The following is a 17,024-nucleotide window of genomic DNA, read 5'->3' on the forward strand; positions in this document are numbered from 1 at the left end:
CATGGAACCGTGCTTAATCGATAATTAGAAAAAGTAAGATCATGATCATACGGAGTTTCCTCCTGCACGCTTACCAGAACAGCTGTAGAGAAGTGTCATGAGATATGGCACTACGAATTGACCGTGGTTGCCGCGTAGTACGCGCCCCGGCATCAGCAACACAAAAACTCGTTTTTTCCAAACCATCCCGCTTTTAACAGTCCCCTATTTCTACAGCGATAGTTACGCAATCCTCGCTAGGTAACTCGATGTAAATAACTTATATGGTGTCCGTTTCGAGAACGGAGTTACCATGATTTGGGAGGGGGTAATTTTTTTAAAGGGGAAGACGTGTTGCCAACGCGAATGTCGAAAAGCGGCCGGCTGTGAACTCCTAATCATGTCTCCTGTTAGTAACGAAAGTGACTTAAAAAATCATACCGTTGGTAACGTACGACAATTATGGTAAAATTTACAAAACAAATCCGTCCGAATCTTCAAAATGATCTACTAGCCAATGACGACTTTCCCTCTTATGACGTTAGGAATATATATATATATATATATATATATATATATGGTGTTTGATTTTAGATTCATTGAGCGAGGTGGGCCGATCCTGGAAGAACTGCAATACCAGGCCAACCCGTGGCGGAGGTGGAGCAAGCTCCGACCTCTCCGCCGCCGTCCAAAAATAAGTTTAATATCTTGGGCCCCGATGGGACCCGTATCAGATATTAAGCTGATAAGAACAGATACTGAATTTGTTTATTTAAAATTCGTTGTCAAGGTTACAATTGATCGCGTTATTAATCTTTAAATTAGCGCGACCATTGTCAAAAAACAGTTAATTCTTTTTTCCCAGGTTTCAGTAAAAAACGTCAAGGTAAGTACCATTTTTCTATATTTTTAACAGTGAGTATAATTTTTCGCTATATTTTAACAGGGTAAGTATTTTCCTCTATATTCTAACTAGGTAAGTATAATTTTAACTATACTTTTTAACAGGTAAGTATAATTTTAACTATATTTTAAACAGGTAAGTGTAATTTTAACTATATTTTAAACAGGTAAGTATTTTTTGTATCAATATTCTTTCTTTTTAACTTTAACGTAAAAATACAGATATATTTTTACATGTCAAATTCGTTCCCCTTTTTTTTTTTTTTATAACACACGCAATTAAAAACCCAAATCATATAAAAAACGAATACTTAAAATTGTAAAATTAAAAGTATATATAAACTTAAAAAGAGTTATTAAAAACATATTTACAACTCGGAACATGGTCTTATTTTTTCCCTTTCTTGGGGTCCTTTTCACGAGGAGGACTATGACGGCGTTTGGCACGATTCCGAAGGGTACTCTCGGCTTTCACTAGACAGTCATCCCGCCATTCCATGACACGTGGATCCGTGGTTTTTAGTGCTTTGGCACGCCGAATGAAATCTTCAATTTCTGCATTTGACATTTCAACCCAGGACCAACCGCGGTTGTAAATCTCGGGTTCCGGCACAGATGTATCTAGGCGACCCGGAGACTTTAATGCGTCGGCGTAACCCTTGGGGATTACTTTAGACGTGTTTGGAGATGAATCTGGCGACGACAAGTACCAGCCGTCCTCACCCTCCTTCGGCTTGTCGGTGTTCGACGTACCCTCGTCCATTACAACCTGGCTATCCCCATCGCCGGCTTCAGCGCCAGCTAGTGGTGGTGGTGAGGTCGGGCTGCCGGAGCCCTCGGGTTCCTTATGTGTCGGAATCCGTTCTTGACTGTCGGTGTTCTCTTGAGTTTTCAGCGCCTTTTTTTTCTTCTTCGGGCAATCCCGAACCTGATGACTGTCCTTCCTACAGTAGAAGCACATACGCTGTATACCCTGGTAAGTAATCTGGATGCGATGGCCGCTAATGGTCATCAGGTTCGGGATCGTGTTCCTCATCCGGACTTCAAGGCGGCGGGTACCGTTCTTGAGGTCTTTGAGAGGGCCCTCCTGGTAAGTTTCCCAGGATTCGCTGAGGACATCGCAGAAGGATCGAAGAGCGGTCTTGAGGAAAGATAGCTCCCACCAACTCGGGGCATCTCGCAACGTGATGTATGAAATCGGATCAGCTACACCAACGATTTCAACTTGATTATCTCCGACCATGATGCCGGCTTCAATGGCCTTCTGGAAGCAGGATGCGTCTTTAAAGGTCACCTGTGCGACTTCTTTTCCCACAGGCTGGAACACGGTGATTCCATTTGGTCCGACGAGACCAAAGAGAGCTGGAACAAGGTCGTTGAGAGCAACGCCTTCGTATTTGACCCGAGCTGTCATCTTTTTCAAGGCTTCAGCTGGAGAGGAGGACATCGTCGACTGGGCAGGGGCCATTAAGGCACGTCTGCGGTCGTCGAGATGGTAATGTAAGATCGATGCAAGACTGGATACTCTTCTGGGACCGGAACAGGACAGCCAAGAACAGGTAAGTAACTTTCTTTCAGGAAACAGGAAACAGCAGAGCGGCTCAGGACAGGAAAATCTCGTGCAGCGGTACAGCAAAACTCGCCTTCAAGGCGTAGAAAACACTTCTCGCCCCTCGACTAAGATCTCGGTATAATATTGCAGAACAGATACTTTTAATTGTTTATTAAAAGCTTCGTTAATTTTACATTTTTACATGTTTACGTTTGTTGTATTTGTTCGCGTTTTTACTTAATTAAATTATTGCGAACAAAAGTCAAGTTCATAGTCGATCAAGGTAAGTATAGTTATTAGGCATATAATTAATTTTTTTTTGCAGGGTTTAAACAGAGAGTTACGTAAAGTTAAAAACTTTAAAACAAAACACTAAGAAATAATCGAGATAAAAAAACTTAATTTTAAAATTAAAGGTGACGAATAAAATATGTGAATAATACACTAAAATACATTTTAAAAATATATTAAAAGTGTATTAGAAACATATGTGCAAAATTCAGTATGTTACGTATTCTGCATATATATCTTGTTCGGGTGTGCTTTTGGCGGCGCTGGCGAATGACTTCTTCTCCTCGTTCCGGGTCTTTCCCTTCTTGGCCTCTCTTTCCGGAGAGGTGTGGATACGCCGTTTTGAAAATTTTGCTTGTGCTGCGTTGATGATCTCGATCCATTCCTTTTTCCTTGCATCGTCTATGTCGTCTGCTGTCTGAACGTGTGTCTTAAATTCTTGAAGTTTTGCCTGTGAATATTTCTTGATGGTTTCTACTGAGGACGGTGAGATGGGTAGGTATTTCGGTCGTGGTTCCTGGTGGTCGCTGGGTGATGCCTCTTGTGGTGCTGCTGCTTCTGCTAATGGATCGTGTTCTTTAGCAGAAGTACTGCCGCCTGTCTCCTGGACGCGCTCGGGCTCATCCTTCGGAGACTCTTTCTGGCCTTCCTCCATGGGTTGGTTCCGCTCTGCTTGCCTGGCTCGTTTGATTTCGCAAGTTGAGGTGTTGTGGCCTTCTTGGTCGCAAAAAAAGCATTTCTTTACGACGCCTGTATAGTATATTAACGCCCTGCTGCGTCCAAAAAAGAGCACATTAGGGATGGTTTTCGACATGATGATTTTTACGGAGCGGTCGCCATTTCTAAGTCCTTTTAATTCGGGGTATTCGTCTAGTCGGTGAGCTTTGATGGTTCCGTATGGTCGTAATGTGGTAAGTATGGCATCCCATTGAATCCAGGAGGGCAGGTTCTTGATGGTTAACCAGACACCGTCGTCGTCGATGCTGGTTATCGTGCAGGGTTTCCCATTTATAATCAGCTCCCCATAGGAGACAGCTTGCTGGAGGAAGGCCAGAGTGGTAAAGGTAAGAAGGTAGCAGCTTTTCCCAACAGGTTGAAGAGTCTCCAAACACTGAGGTCCAAGTTTAGAGTAGAAGGTTTGAGCAACGTCCAGGAATCCGGCGTCGACTTCAAGCCGGGCAGTCCGCTTCTTCACCTCTGCAGCCATGATGGCTTTAGAGGGGTCGTCGGGTAAAGTCAAGTCCCAGGAAGGAACAGCGTCAAGTGGAAATGGCAGGAATCGGCCAAGTCAGGATACAGCGTGGAGACCAGGAACAGCAGCGACAGGTAAGTGTCAGCAGGACCAGGACCAGGAACAGCAGCGGAGTCAGGAACAGCAGAGGAACCGGAAACAGCAGCGGCAGCTTCAGAAGCAGGAACAGGAACGTCAGGATACCGGCAGGTAAGTCAGCATCGAAGGAACTAGCTGTATAGCTGGAAAACTCGCTTAACGGCCTTTCGGCCAAGATTTCAGCGAAATAGCTGGGAACAGATACTACACTTTGATCTTAGCCAAAAGGCCGAGAAGCGATAACCGGCAAAGGGGGCTTTGGTGGTTGAAAAAGAAAAAGAGTGAGATTGAGCATTCATATATTTCATAATTATGTTTAAGCAGATTGCTCGTGGCTGGAGATGACAGCGTGTATAACCATCACGTCTGACCAAAGAAGGCAACTTCTTGATTTCAAACAAAAAGATCGACGGCCATCGAGCGTTTTCAGCCGTCAACGGTAATATCACGTGGAATACATTGGTTCTCGACCTATCAACGACGGTAAGCCGCGTCGAGTGGGGTCATTTCTTGGGAGGGAGACCACCGGGGAACACGGCGTGCCGGTGGCTGCTCTCTTCCTCTCTCCCTCTTTTTTTCCATTAACGCGGTATTTGAGTCTTTTTAATAAAATTTGTGTATTTTTAAATATTTTCTTTTACGCTGTTTCTAACTAGTTCGCCAAGGCGATAATTTATCTTCGGTTTTCTCTGGGTCTTTTTTTTTAATAAGTGGCAACATGGAACCGTGCTTAATCGATAATTAGAAAAAGTAAGATCATGATCATACGGAGTTTCCTCCTGCACGCTTACCAGAACAGCTGTAGAGAAGTGTCATGAGATATGGCACTACGAATTGACCGTGGTTGCCGCGTAGTACGCGCCCCGGCATCAGCCACACAAAAACTCGTTTTTTCCAAACCATCCCGCTTTTAACAGTCCCCTATTTCTACAGCGATAGTTACGCAATCCTCGCTAGGTAACTCGATGTAAATAACTTATATGGTGTCCATTTCGAGAACGGAGTTACCATGATTTGGGAGGGGGTAATTTTTTTAAAGGGGAAGACGTGTTGCCAACGCGAATGTCGAAAAGCGGCCGGCTGTGAACTCCTAATCATGTCTCCTGTTAGTAACGAAAGTGACTTAAAAAATCATACCGTTGGTAACGTACGACAATTATGGTAAAATTTACAAAACAAATCCGTCCGAATCTTCAAAATGATCTACTAGCCAATGACGACTTTCCCTCTTATGACGTTAGGAATATATATATATATATATATATATATATATATATATATATATATATATATATATGGTGTTTGATTTTAGATTCATTGAGCGAGGTGGGCCGATCCTGGAAGAACTGCAATACCAGGCCAACCCGTGGCGGAGGTGGAGCAAGCTCCGACCTCTCCGCCGCCGTCCAAAAATAAGCTTAATATCTTGGGCCCCGATGGGACCCGTATCAGATATTAAGCTGATAAGAACAGATACTGAATTTGTTTATTAAAAAACTGAGTTACAGTACCCTAGTCATTTTGTTCTGCCGGTTAAACTTATAATTAATTTAAGGCAGTAATATTAATTGATTGTTTTCATATTTCAAAGAATAAATAACTATTAATTTGAACGTTTACAGTGCCGAATAAAAGATTTTACATTGCCACTATTAATTTTTACCGTGAGTTGGTTATGTCAAGTTGGTTGAATTTTGAAAATATTTTAGATAAATATAAACAAGTTAAAAAATAGAGTTAAAAAATGTAAAGTTAAAACAAAATTTACATTTCAAACTTTTCGTAATGCGTAAAAGGAAATACTATCACAAGTAAATACCAATAAGTGTAAAAATTAAGAGATATCTAGTACGTCACGTATTCTGTGTAAAAATCGACCGTATTGTTAAGAGTGTTTTCGTCCGTCTTAATAGCTTCGGCAAAGGATTTCTTCTCCTTCTGGGAGCCTTGGTGGATTATCTTCTCCTCGTCGTTGTTCTTCCCCTTTTTTAAACTTGATGTGGTGGCTTTTTCTGGTGAGGTACTTAGGCGGCGCTTATTCTTGTTTTGAACCCATTCGTCGACTTTAGCGAGCATAAATGCTTTCCTCTCTTTGGTCCTTTTGCTTTTGAGGACTTTATCCACGAACTGGTGGATGGTATCCGGCGTGAATTTGTCGAGGAGAGCCTCATGGGTCGGGGTCCACTCATTCGGATCCTTTGGGACTTTCTTTGCGCTGCAGGGCTTGTCTGCCTGTTCCTCCTCGTTTATCCTCTCGGGTGTCTGGGACGGGTCGGCAATGTCCACTGCCTGGACGTCCTCGGACCTCCCGGTTGGTTCCTTCCCCTGGCCTTCCAAGGTTTTTAGTATTGCAGCTTCCTTCCTTGATTGTTTCACTTCGCATGAGGACACCGTGTGTCCCTCCTTGTCGCAAAAGAAACACTTCTTAACGACTCCTTGGTAGTATGCCAGCGCACGGCTACGTCCGAAATAGATTACGTTGGGTATATTTTTTTCAATTTTTATCTTGACTGATCTGTCGCCATTTTTAAGACCTTTAAGTTGAGGGTATTCATCGAGTCGGTGAGCTTTAATGGTGCCATATTGTCTCATGGTGGTAAGGACAGAGTCCCATTGGATCCAGCAAGGCAGGTTTTTAATAGTAACCCAGACGCCGTCATCTTCGACGCTGGTGAGTCGGCATGGTTTATTGTTGATTTCGAGGTCGTTGTAGGATAGAGCTTGTTGCAGGAAGGCCAGGGTTGTAAAAGTAATTAAAAAATTTTCTTTACCAACAGGTTGAAGAGTATCAAGGCAGTCAGAGCCGAGCTTCTCGTGGAAGGTCCGAGCGACGTCCAGGAATCCGGCGTCGACTTCAAGGTGAGCCGTGTGTTTTTTCACCTCCATAGCCATGATGGCTATGGAGAGATCGTCAGATGAAGGTAAGTCCCAGGAAGGAACAGCGTCAGGAAGCAATGGCTGCAATCAGCCAAGTCGGGATACGGCGTGGAGACCAGGAACAGCAGCGACAGGTAAGTAGCGGCGGAACCCGGAAAAGGTACAGTAGCGGAGTCAGGAACAGCGATGGAACCGGAACAGCAGCTTCTGGAGCCGGAGCAGGAACAGGTACAGGAACAGTGACGTCAGGATACAGACAGGTAAGTCCGCATTTCAGGAACTGGCTGGAGAGCTAGGAAACTCGCTTGACGGCCTTTCGGCCAAGATTTCAGCGAAATAGCTGGGAACAGATACTACACTTTGATCTTAGCCAAAAGGCCGAGAAGCGATAACCGGCAAAGGGGGCTTTGGTGGTTGAAAAAGAAAAAGAGTGAGATTGAGCATTCATATATTTCATAATTATGTTTAAGCAGATTGCTCGTGGCTGGAGATGACAGCGTGTATAACCATCACGTCTGACCAAAGAAGGCAACTTCTTGATTTCAAACAAAAAGATCGACGGCCATCGAGCGTTTTCAGCCGTCAACGGTAATATCACGTGGAATACATTGGTTCTCGACCTATCAACGACGGTAAGCCGCGTCGAGTGGGGTCATTTCTTGGGAGGGAGACCACCGGGGAACACGGCGTGCCGGTGGCTGCTCTCTTCCTCTCTCCCTCTTTTTTTCCATTAACGCGGTATTTGAGTCTTTTTAATAAAATTTGTGTATTTTTAAATATTTTCTTTTACGCTGTTTCTAACTAGTTCGCCAAGGCGATAATTTATCTTCGGTTTTCTCTGGGTCTTTTTTTTAATAAGTGGCAACATGGAACCGTGCTTAATCGATAATTAGAAAAAGTAAGATCATGATCATACGGAGTTTCCTCCTGCACGCTTACCAGAACAGCTGTAGAGAAGTGTCATGAGATATGGCACTACGAATTGACCGTGGTTGCCGCGTAGTACGCGCCCCGGCATCAGCCACACAAAAACTCGTTTTTTCCAAACCATCCCGCTTTTAACAGTCCCCTATTTCTACAGCGATAGTTACGCAATCCTCGCTAGGTAACTCGATGTAAATAACTTATATGGTGTCCGTTTCGAGAACGGAGTTACCATGATTTGGGAGGGGGTAATTTTTTTAAAGGGGAAGACGTGTTGCCAACGCGAATGTCGAAAAGCGGCCGGCTGTGAACTCCTAATCATGTCTCCTGTTAGTAACGAAAGTGACTTAAAAAATCATACCGTTGGTAACGTACGACAATTATGGTAAAATTTACAAAACAAATCCGTCCGAATCTTCAAAATGATCTACTAGCCAATGACGACTTTCCCTCTTATGACGTTAGGAATATATATATATATATATATATATATATATATATATATATATATATATATATATATGGTGTTTGATTTTAGATTCATTGAGCGAGGTGGGCCGATCCTGGAAGAACTGCAATACCAGGCCAACCCGTGGCGGAGGTGGAGCAAGCTCCGACCTCTCCGCCGCCGTCTAAAAATAAGTTTAATATCTTGGGCCCCGATGGGACCCGTATCAGATATTAAGCTGATAAGAACAGATACTGAATTTGTTTATTATTTTTCAATAAAAATACAGTACCCTGTCAGATAGTTTCCTGTTTTTTTTTTAAATTAGTTTAAATTAAAAACAGGTCAATATATAGTTTACAAATTGTAAAAAGTTTAAAACTAATTAGTTCATAGATTTAAAATCGAGGTTAAGTTAAAAATTAATAAAAACTTCAACGTGAAGATTTTCCTTTTTTGGCGTCTTTGATGGGAGTGGGACTGCGTGGGCGTTTTGGGTAATTTTTTATTGCTAATTTAATTTCGGCACTGTATTCGGATATGGCCCAGTTGACGTCACCGTCCTGGCCATAAGGTTCTTTGCGGACGTGGTCGCCGAGCATCAGTAATTCCTGTTTGGTTAGATTCGTTAGAGGCGGTCTTGTTCCCGGTATCCAGGTCGTAGGGTCGTATGGGGGTCTGGCTGTTGCGGTGGTTTTTTTTGAGGTGGTACCGGAGTCAGAGTTGTTTTGTGCTGGTTCGCTGCTTGGTGATACAGATTTGTTTTCAGGTTCATCGGGTTTTGGTGCTGTTTTCAGGGCATTAGAGTGTGGGCTGGTTTGGACTGGAGGATCTGGGTTCTTTTTGGATGGGTCGGGTGACGTCATCGTCCAGCTCTCTTCAGAGCTGTTGGAGTCGTCGGATGCCGTAAGTATGGGTAAGGTACTTGTTTGATGTTCTTGTTTTTCTTTCAGGTTGTCGTCTCGAGTGGTGGCGTTGGTAGGTGTAGGTGTGGAGCGTCTGTGAGTCTCTGGATCGTTGGGTAAGTCGTTTTTGGCTGTCGTGTTGTTCTTCTTTGCGTCACAGGCTGAGGCGACGTGCCCCTCCTGGTCGCAATAGAAGCATTTTTTTGCAACACCAGGGTAATAAATCATTGCCCGGCTGCGTCCAAAATAAAATACGTTAGGGATAGTTTTCGTCATTTTAATTTTTACCGCACGGTCTCCATTCCTGATTCCTCTAAGTTCCTTGTATTCGTCAAAACGATGAGCTTTAATGTCTCCATACTGTTTCAGGGTCGTTAAAATTGAATCCCATTGAATCCAAGCTGGTAGTTGTTTGACGGTCAGCCAGACGCCATCGTCCTCGACGCTGGTGATCTTGCATATCTTGTCGTTTATTTGAATCTCTCCATACGAGATAGCTAGTTGGAGAAAGGCCAAGTTCGTGAAGGTAAGAAGAAATGCTTCATTACCCACAGGTTGTAACGTTTCGATGCTTTCTGGACCAAGTTTCGCAAGAAAGGTCCGAGCAACATCCATGAAGCTGGCGTCGACGTCAAGTCGAGCGGTCCGCTTCTTCACCTCTGCAGCCATGATGGCTTCAGAGGAGTCGTCAGGTGAAGGCAAGTCCCAGGAAAGAACGGCGTCACGAAGCAATGGCTGGAAACGGCCAAGGCAGGATACAGCGTGGAAACCCGGAGCAGCAGCGACAGGTAAGTAGCAGCGGCACCAGGATCAGGAACGGCAGCGGAACCAGGATCAGAGACGGAACCAGGAACAGCGGCTGCGGCTTCGGAAGCAGGAACAGGAACAGCGACGTCAGGATACCGGCAGGTAAGTCAGCATCGCAGGAACAGGCTGAGAAGCGTAAACGTCGCTTAACGGCCTTTCGGCCAAGATTTCAGCGAAATAGCTGGGAACAGATACTACACTTTGATCTTAGCCAAAAGGCCGAGAAGCGATAACCGGCAAAGGGGGCTTTGGTGGTTGAAAAAGAAAAAGAGTGAGATTGAGCATTCATATATTTCATAATTATGTTTAAGCAGATTGCTCGTGGCTGGAGATGACAGCGTGTATAACCATCACGTCTGACCAAAGAAGGCAACTTCTTGATTTCAAACAAAAAGATCGACGGCCATCGAGCGTTTTCAGCCGTCAACGGTAATATCACGTGGAATACATTGGTTCTCGACCTATCAACGACGGTAAGCCGCGTCGAGTGGGGTCATTTCTTGGGAGGGAGACCACCGGGGAACACGGCGTGCCGGTGGCTGCTCTCTTCCTCTCTCCCTCTTTTTTTCCATTAACGCGGTATTTGAGTCTTTTTAATAAAATTTGTGTATTTTTAAATATTTTCTTTTACGCTGTTTCTAACTAGTTCGCCAAGGCGATAATTTATCTTCGGTTTTATCTGGGTCTTTTTTTTAATAAGTGGCAACATGGAACCGTGCTTAATCGATAATTAGAAAAAGTAAGATCATGATCATACGGAGTTTCCTCCTGCACGCTTACCAGAACAGCTGTAGAGAAGTGTCATGAGATATGGCACTACGAATTGACCGTGGTTGCCGCGTAGTACGCGCCCCGGCATCAGCAACACAAAAACTCGTTTTTTCCAAACCATCCCGCTTTTAACAGTCCCCTATTTCTACAGCGATAGTTACGCAATCCTCGCTAGGTAACTCGATGTAAATAACTTATATGGTGTCCGTTTCGAGAACGGAGTTACCATGATTTGGGAGGGGGTAATTTGTTTAAAGGGGAAGACGTGTTGCCAACGCGAATGTCGAAAAGCGGCCGGCTGTGAACTCCTAATCATGTCTCCTGTTAGTAACGAAAGTGACTTAAAAAATCATACCGTTGGTAACGTACGACAATTATGGTAAAATTTACAAAACAAATCCGTCCGAATCTTCAAAATGATCTACTAGCCAATGACGACTTTCCCTCTTATGACGTTAGGAATATATATATATATATATATATATATATATATATATATATATATATATATGGTGTTTGATTTTAGATTCATTGAGCGAGGTGGGCCGATCCTGGAAGAACTGCAATACCAGGCCAACCCGTGGCGGAGGTGGAGCAAGCTCCGACCTCTCCGCCGCCGTCCAAAAATAAGTTTAATATCTTGGGCCCCGATGGGACCCGTATCAGATATTAAGCTGATAAGAACAGATACTGAATTTGTTTATTTAAATTCTTGTCATGGTTACATATGTTCGCGTTATTAATTATTAATTTAGCGCGAACACTGTCAAAACTTAATTTCTTTTTTCAGGTTTGTCTTTTTATAAAAGGTGTCAAGGTAAGTATTATTTTACTATTTTCTTTTTTAACAGGGTAAGTATATTTCATTTTTTTTTCCTTTCTAGCGTTTAACGTTAAAAAAATATATGTCTATCGATACAAAAAACGAGGGCAATACCGTACAAAATAACCATTTGTTTTTAAACAACAAAAAAAAAACACTTAGAAAGCCAAAACACTTAAAGATGTAAAATTAAAATGATGAAATTTAAAATTTTACTAAAACATTTGTTACGTAGTTACTTGTAACCTTACGCGGATTTTAAAATCTAAAAAAATATATAATTAAAAACATAATTACATATTTACAAATCATATTGATGGCTTATTTTTTCCCTTTTTTTTGCTTGCGTTCCAGATGGTGAAGTCCGTGTACGTTTCGCGCAATTTTGCAAGCATATGCGCGCATGCCTCAGTGAGTTTTCACGCCATTTACGGATTTCTGGCGAAGTCGTGTCCAAGTCCTGTGCTCGACGGCAAAAGTCCTCTAAATCTTGGGTGGACATCTCCCAAAATGTCCATTCTCGTTCGTATATCGGAATTTCCGAAACTGGATGTTCTGAGATTGGAGAAGACTCCAAATCTGGTTCTTGACGCGGTGGAGTTTTAACTGCGTTGGAGTAGCCATTTGATTTTACTGGTGGCTCGAGGACCTTAGGGAGAGACCCTGGCGGGGATAGGCGCCAGCCATCTTCGCAACCTTCGAAGTTTCCTTCTCCTGAGCCTCCTTCGTCCATTTTTTCTACGATTACACCATCGCCAGTGAAGTCTGACGGGTCTGCTCCTGGTGGTGGTGTCTGGCTCCTTACAACTTCAGGATCTTCAGGGGCGGGTTTTTGATCCGTATGTTCAGTTATCGGACGTACTTTTTTCTTCTTCTTGGGGCAATCCCGAACCTGATGACTGTCTTTACGGCAGTAAAAACACATCCGTTGTACCCCTTGGTAAACGATCTGTACACGGTGTCCACTGATGGTCATCAGGTTCGGGATCGGGCTTTTGAGTTTAACTTCTAGGCGCCGGTTCCCATTCCGAACATCTTTCAACGGGCCCGTCTGGAATTTCTCCCACGATTCTGAAACCACCTCGCAGTAGCTCTTCAACGCAGACTTCAGGAATGATAACTCCCACCAGCAAGGAGCATCTTTTAACGTGATTTGGGTGACTGGATCGGCGACACCCACGATGTCTAGATGTTTGTCCCCGACAATGATACCGGCGTCGATAGCCTTCTGATAGCAGATGGCGTTCTTGAACGTTATCTGGCATTCAGCTTTTCCGAGCATCTGGAAAACTTCGATGCTCTTGGGGCCAATGCAGTCGAAAAGGGCTACCGCCAAATCTTCCACATTGACCCCGTCGAATTTTATACGAGCAGTAGCCTTCTTGGAGGTCGAAGACGAGGACTCTGCTGAAGTCGACAAGGACATCACTGGTGGCATGGCAACCCGGACGGCACCCGCCGAAGCGGAGCTTAGGGAGCCCTGGAACGGAGCAGCAAGCAACTGGAAGGCTGGAGCGGTAGCTGGAACAGCAACTGGAACGGTAACTGGATCGAGGACGTCTGGCGATGCAGCGTGGCAGGAACAGCGAGCAGGTACGTATTTTTCCCGTACAGGTATAGACGGTTCCCGGCCTTTGGCTTCGAAGAAAGGAGCAAACAGATACTACACTTTGATCTTAGCCAAAAGGCCGAGAAGCGATAACCGGCAAAGGGGGCTTTGGTGGTTGAAAAAGAAAAAGAGTGAGATTGAGCATTCATATATTTCATAATTATGTTTAAGCAGATTGCTCGTGGCTCGAGATGACAGCGTGTATAACCATCACGTCTGACCAAAGAAGGCAACTTCTTGATTTCAAACAAAAAGATCGACGGCCATCGAGCGTTTTCAGCCGTCAACGGTAATATCACGTGGAATACATTGGTTCTCGACCTATCAACGACGGTAAGCCGCGTCGAGTGGGGTCATTTCTTGGGAGGGAGACCACCGGGGAACACGGCGTGCCGGTGGCTGCTCTCTTCCTCTCTCCCTCTTTTTTTCCATTAACGCGGTATTTGAGTCTTTTTAATAAAATTTGTGTATTTTTAAATATTTTCTTTTACGCTGTTTCTAACTAGTTCGCCAAGGCGATAATTTATCTTCGGTTTTATCTGGGTCTTTTTTTTAATAAGTGGCAACATGGAACCGTGCTTAATCGATAATTAGAAAAAGTAAGATCATGATCATACGGAGTTTCCTCCTGCACGCTTACCAGAACAGCTGTAGAGAAGTGTCATGAGATATGGCACTACGAATTGACCGTGGTTGCCGCGTAGTACGCGCCCCGGCATCAGCAACACAAAAACTCGTTTTTTCCAAACCATCCCGCTTTTAACAGTCCCCTATTTCTACAGCGATAGTTACGCAATCCTCGCTAGGTAACTCGATGTAAATAACTTATATGGTGTCCGTTTCGAGAACGGAGTTACCATGATTTGGGAGGGGGTAATTTTTTTAAAGGGGAAGACGTGTTGCCAACGCGAATGTCGAAAAGCGGCCGGCTGTGAACTCCTAATCATGTCTCCTGTTAGTAACGAAAGTGACTTAAAAAATCATACCGTTGGTAACGTACGACAATTATGGTAAAATTTACAAAACAAATCCGTCCGAATCTTCAAAATGATCTACTAGCCAATGACGACTTTCCCTCTTATGACGTTAGGAATATATATATATATATATATATATATATATATATATATATATATATATATATATATGGTGTTTGATTTTAGATTCATTGAGCGAGGTGGGCCGATCCTGGAAGAACTGCAATACCAGGCCAACCCGTGGCGGAGGTGGAGCAAGCTCCGACCTCTCCGCCGCCGTCCAAAAATAAGTTTAATATCTTGGGCCCCGATGGGACCCGTATCAGATATTAAGCTGATAAGAACAGATACTGAATTTGTTTATTTAAATTCTTGTCATGGTTACATATGTTCGCGTTATTAATTATTAATTTAGCGCGAACACTGTCAAAACTTAATTTCTTTTTTTAGGTTTGTCTTTTTATAAAAGGTGTCAAGGTAAGTATTATTTTACTATTTTCTTTTTTAACAGGGTAAGTATATTTCATTTTTTTTCCTTTCTAGCGTTTAACGTTAAAAAAATATATGTCTATCGATACAAAAAACGAGGGCAATACCGTACAAAATAACCATTTGTTTTTAAACAACAAAAAAAAACACTTAGAAAGCCAAAACACTTAAAGATGTAAAATTAAAATGATGAAATTTAAAATTTTACTAAAACATTTGTTACGTAGTTACTTGTAACCTTACGCGGATTTTAAAATCTAAAAAAATATATAATTAAAAACATAATTACATATTTACAAATCATATTGATGGCTTATTTTTTCCCTTTTTTTGCTTGCGTTCCAGATGGTGAAGTCCGTGTACGTTTCGCGCAATTTTGCAAGCATATGCGCGCATGCCTCAGTGAGTTTTCACGCCATTTACGGATTTCTGGCGAAGTCGTGTCCAAGTCCTGTGCTCGACGGCAAAAGTCCTCTAAATCTTGGGTGGACATCTCCCAAAATGTCCATTCTCGTTCGTATATCGGAATTTCCGAAACTGGATGTTCTGAGATTGGAGAAGACTCCAAATCTGGTTCTTGACGCGGTGGAGTTTTAACTGCGTTGGAGTAGCCATTTGATTTTACTGGTGGCTCGAGGACCTTAGGGAGAGACCCTGGCGGGGATAGGCGCCAGCCATCTTCGCAACCTTCGAAGTTTCCTTCTCCTGAGCCTCCTTCGTCCATTTTTTCTACGATTACACCATCGCCAGTGAAGTCTGACGGGTCTGCTCCTGGTGGTGGTGTCTGGCTCCTTACAACTTCAGGATCTTCAGGGAAGGGTTTTTGATCCGTATGTTCAGTTATCGGACGTACTTTTTTCTTCTTCTTGGGGCAATCCCGAACCTGATGACTGTCTTTACGGCAGTAAAAACACATCCGTTGTACCCCTTGGTAAACGATCTGTACACGGTGTCCACTGATGGTCATCAGGTTCGGGATCGGGCTTTTGAGTTTAACTTCTAGGCGCCGGTTCCCATTCCGAACATCTTTCAACGGGCCCGTCTGGAATTTCTCCCACGATTCTGAAACCACCTCGCAATAGCTCTTCAACGCAGACTTCAGGAATGATAACTCCCACCAGCAAGGAGCATCTTTTAACGTGATTTGGGTGACTGGATCGGCGACACCCACGATGTCTAGATGTTTGTCCCCGACAATGATACCGGCGTCGATAGCCTTCTGATAGCAGATGGCGTTCTTGAACGTTATCTGGCATTCAGCTTTTCCGAGCATCTGGAAAACTTCGATGCTCTTGGGGCCAATGCAGTCGAAAAGGGCTACCGCCAAATCTTCCACATTGACCCCGTCGAATTTTATACGAGCAGTAGCCTTCTTGGAGGTCGAAGACGAGGACTCTGCTGAAGTCGACAAGGACATCACTGGTGGCATGGCAACCCGGACGGCACCCGCCGAAGCGGAGCTTAGGGAGCCCTGGAACGGAGCAGCAAGCAACTGGAAGGCTGGAGCGGTAGCTGGAACAGCAACTGGAACGGTAACTGGATCGAGGACGTCTGGCGATGCAGCGTGGCAGGAACAGCGAGCAGGTTCGTATTTTTCCCGTACAGGTATAGACGGTTCCCGGCCTTTGGCTTCGAAGAAAGGAGCAAACAGATACTACACTTTGATCTTAGCCAAAAGGCCGAGAAGCGATAACCGGCAAAGGGGGCTTTGGTGGTTGAAAAAGAAAAAGAGTGAGATTGAGCATTCATATATTTCATAATTATGTTTAAGCAGATTGCTCGTGGCTGGAGATGACAGCGTGTATAACCATCACGTCTGACCAAAGAAGGCAACTTCTTGATTTCAAACAAAAAGATCGACGGCCATCGATCGTTTTCAGCCGTCAACGGTAATATCACGTGGAATACATTGGTTCTCGACCTATCAACGACGGTAAGCCGCGTCGAGTGGGGTCATTTCTTGGGAGGGAGACCACCGGGGAACACGGCGTGCCGGTGGCTGCTCTCTTCCTCTCTCCCTCTTTTTTTCCATTAACGCGGTATTTGAGTCTTTTTAATAAAATTTGTGTATTTTTAAATATTTTCTTTTACGCTGTTTCTAACTAGTTCGCCAAGGCGATAATTTATCTTCGGTTTTCTCTGGGTCTTTTTTTTAATAAGTGGCAACATGGAACCGTGCTTAATCGATAATTAGAAAAAGTAAGATCATGATCATACGGAGTTTCCTCCTGCACGCTTACCAGAACAGCTGTAGAGAAGTGTCATGAGATATGGCACTACGAATTGACCGTGGTTGCCGCGTAGTACGCGCCCCGGCATCAGCCACACAAAAACTCGTT

The 17,024-nt window shown here is 43.8% G+C and overlaps 3 non-coding genes and 7 pseudogenes across 3 annotated transcripts; all 10 read right to left on the reverse strand.

Annotated features, from left to right (window-relative positions):
• Positions 1–582: 582 nt before the first annotated feature.
• Positions 583–773, reverse strand: LOC149931057 (U2 spliceosomal RNA). Its single transcript, XR_016476532.1, has one exon. It is a non-coding gene; the product is annotated as a U2 spliceosomal RNA (small nuclear RNA).
• A 3,383-nt stretch (positions 774–4,156) lies between these two features.
• On the reverse strand, positions 4,157–4,296 carry LOC149931058 (U2 spliceosomal RNA; annotated as a pseudogene).
• A 1,080-nt stretch (positions 4,297–5,376) lies between these two features.
• On the reverse strand, positions 5,377–5,561 carry LOC149931059 (U2 spliceosomal RNA). Its single transcript, XR_016476485.1, has one exon. It is a non-coding gene; the product is annotated as a U2 spliceosomal RNA (small nuclear RNA).
• A 1,658-nt stretch (positions 5,562–7,219) lies between these two features.
• LOC149931060 (U2 spliceosomal RNA) lies at positions 7,220–7,322 on the reverse strand (annotated as a pseudogene).
• Positions 7,323–8,403: 1,081 nt separating this feature from the next.
• Positions 8,404–8,594, reverse strand: LOC149931061 (U2 spliceosomal RNA). Its single transcript, XR_016476486.1, has one exon. It is a non-coding gene; the product is annotated as a U2 spliceosomal RNA (small nuclear RNA).
• Positions 8,595–10,103: 1,509 nt separating this feature from the next.
• LOC149931062 (U2 spliceosomal RNA) lies at positions 10,104–10,247 on the reverse strand (annotated as a pseudogene).
• A 1,075-nt stretch (positions 10,248–11,322) lies between these two features.
• On the reverse strand, positions 11,323–11,501 carry LOC149931063 (U2 spliceosomal RNA; annotated as a pseudogene).
• A 1,727-nt stretch (positions 11,502–13,228) lies between these two features.
• LOC149931064 (U2 spliceosomal RNA) lies at positions 13,229–13,310 on the reverse strand (annotated as a pseudogene).
• A 1,081-nt stretch (positions 13,311–14,391) lies between these two features.
• On the reverse strand, positions 14,392–14,570 carry LOC149931065 (U2 spliceosomal RNA; annotated as a pseudogene).
• Positions 14,571–16,294: 1,724 nt separating this feature from the next.
• Positions 16,295–16,376, reverse strand: LOC149931066 (U2 spliceosomal RNA; annotated as a pseudogene).
• Between the last annotated feature and the right edge of the window lie 648 nt (positions 16,377–17,024).

The sequence above is a fragment of the Leiobunum rupestre genome, chromosome 9 (assembly GCF_980474605.1).
Source record: "Leiobunum rupestre chromosome 9, qqLeiRupe1.1.hap1, whole genome shotgun sequence".
Taxonomy (NCBI): Eukaryota; Metazoa; Arthropoda; class Arachnida; order Opiliones; family Sclerosomatidae; genus Leiobunum; species Leiobunum rupestre.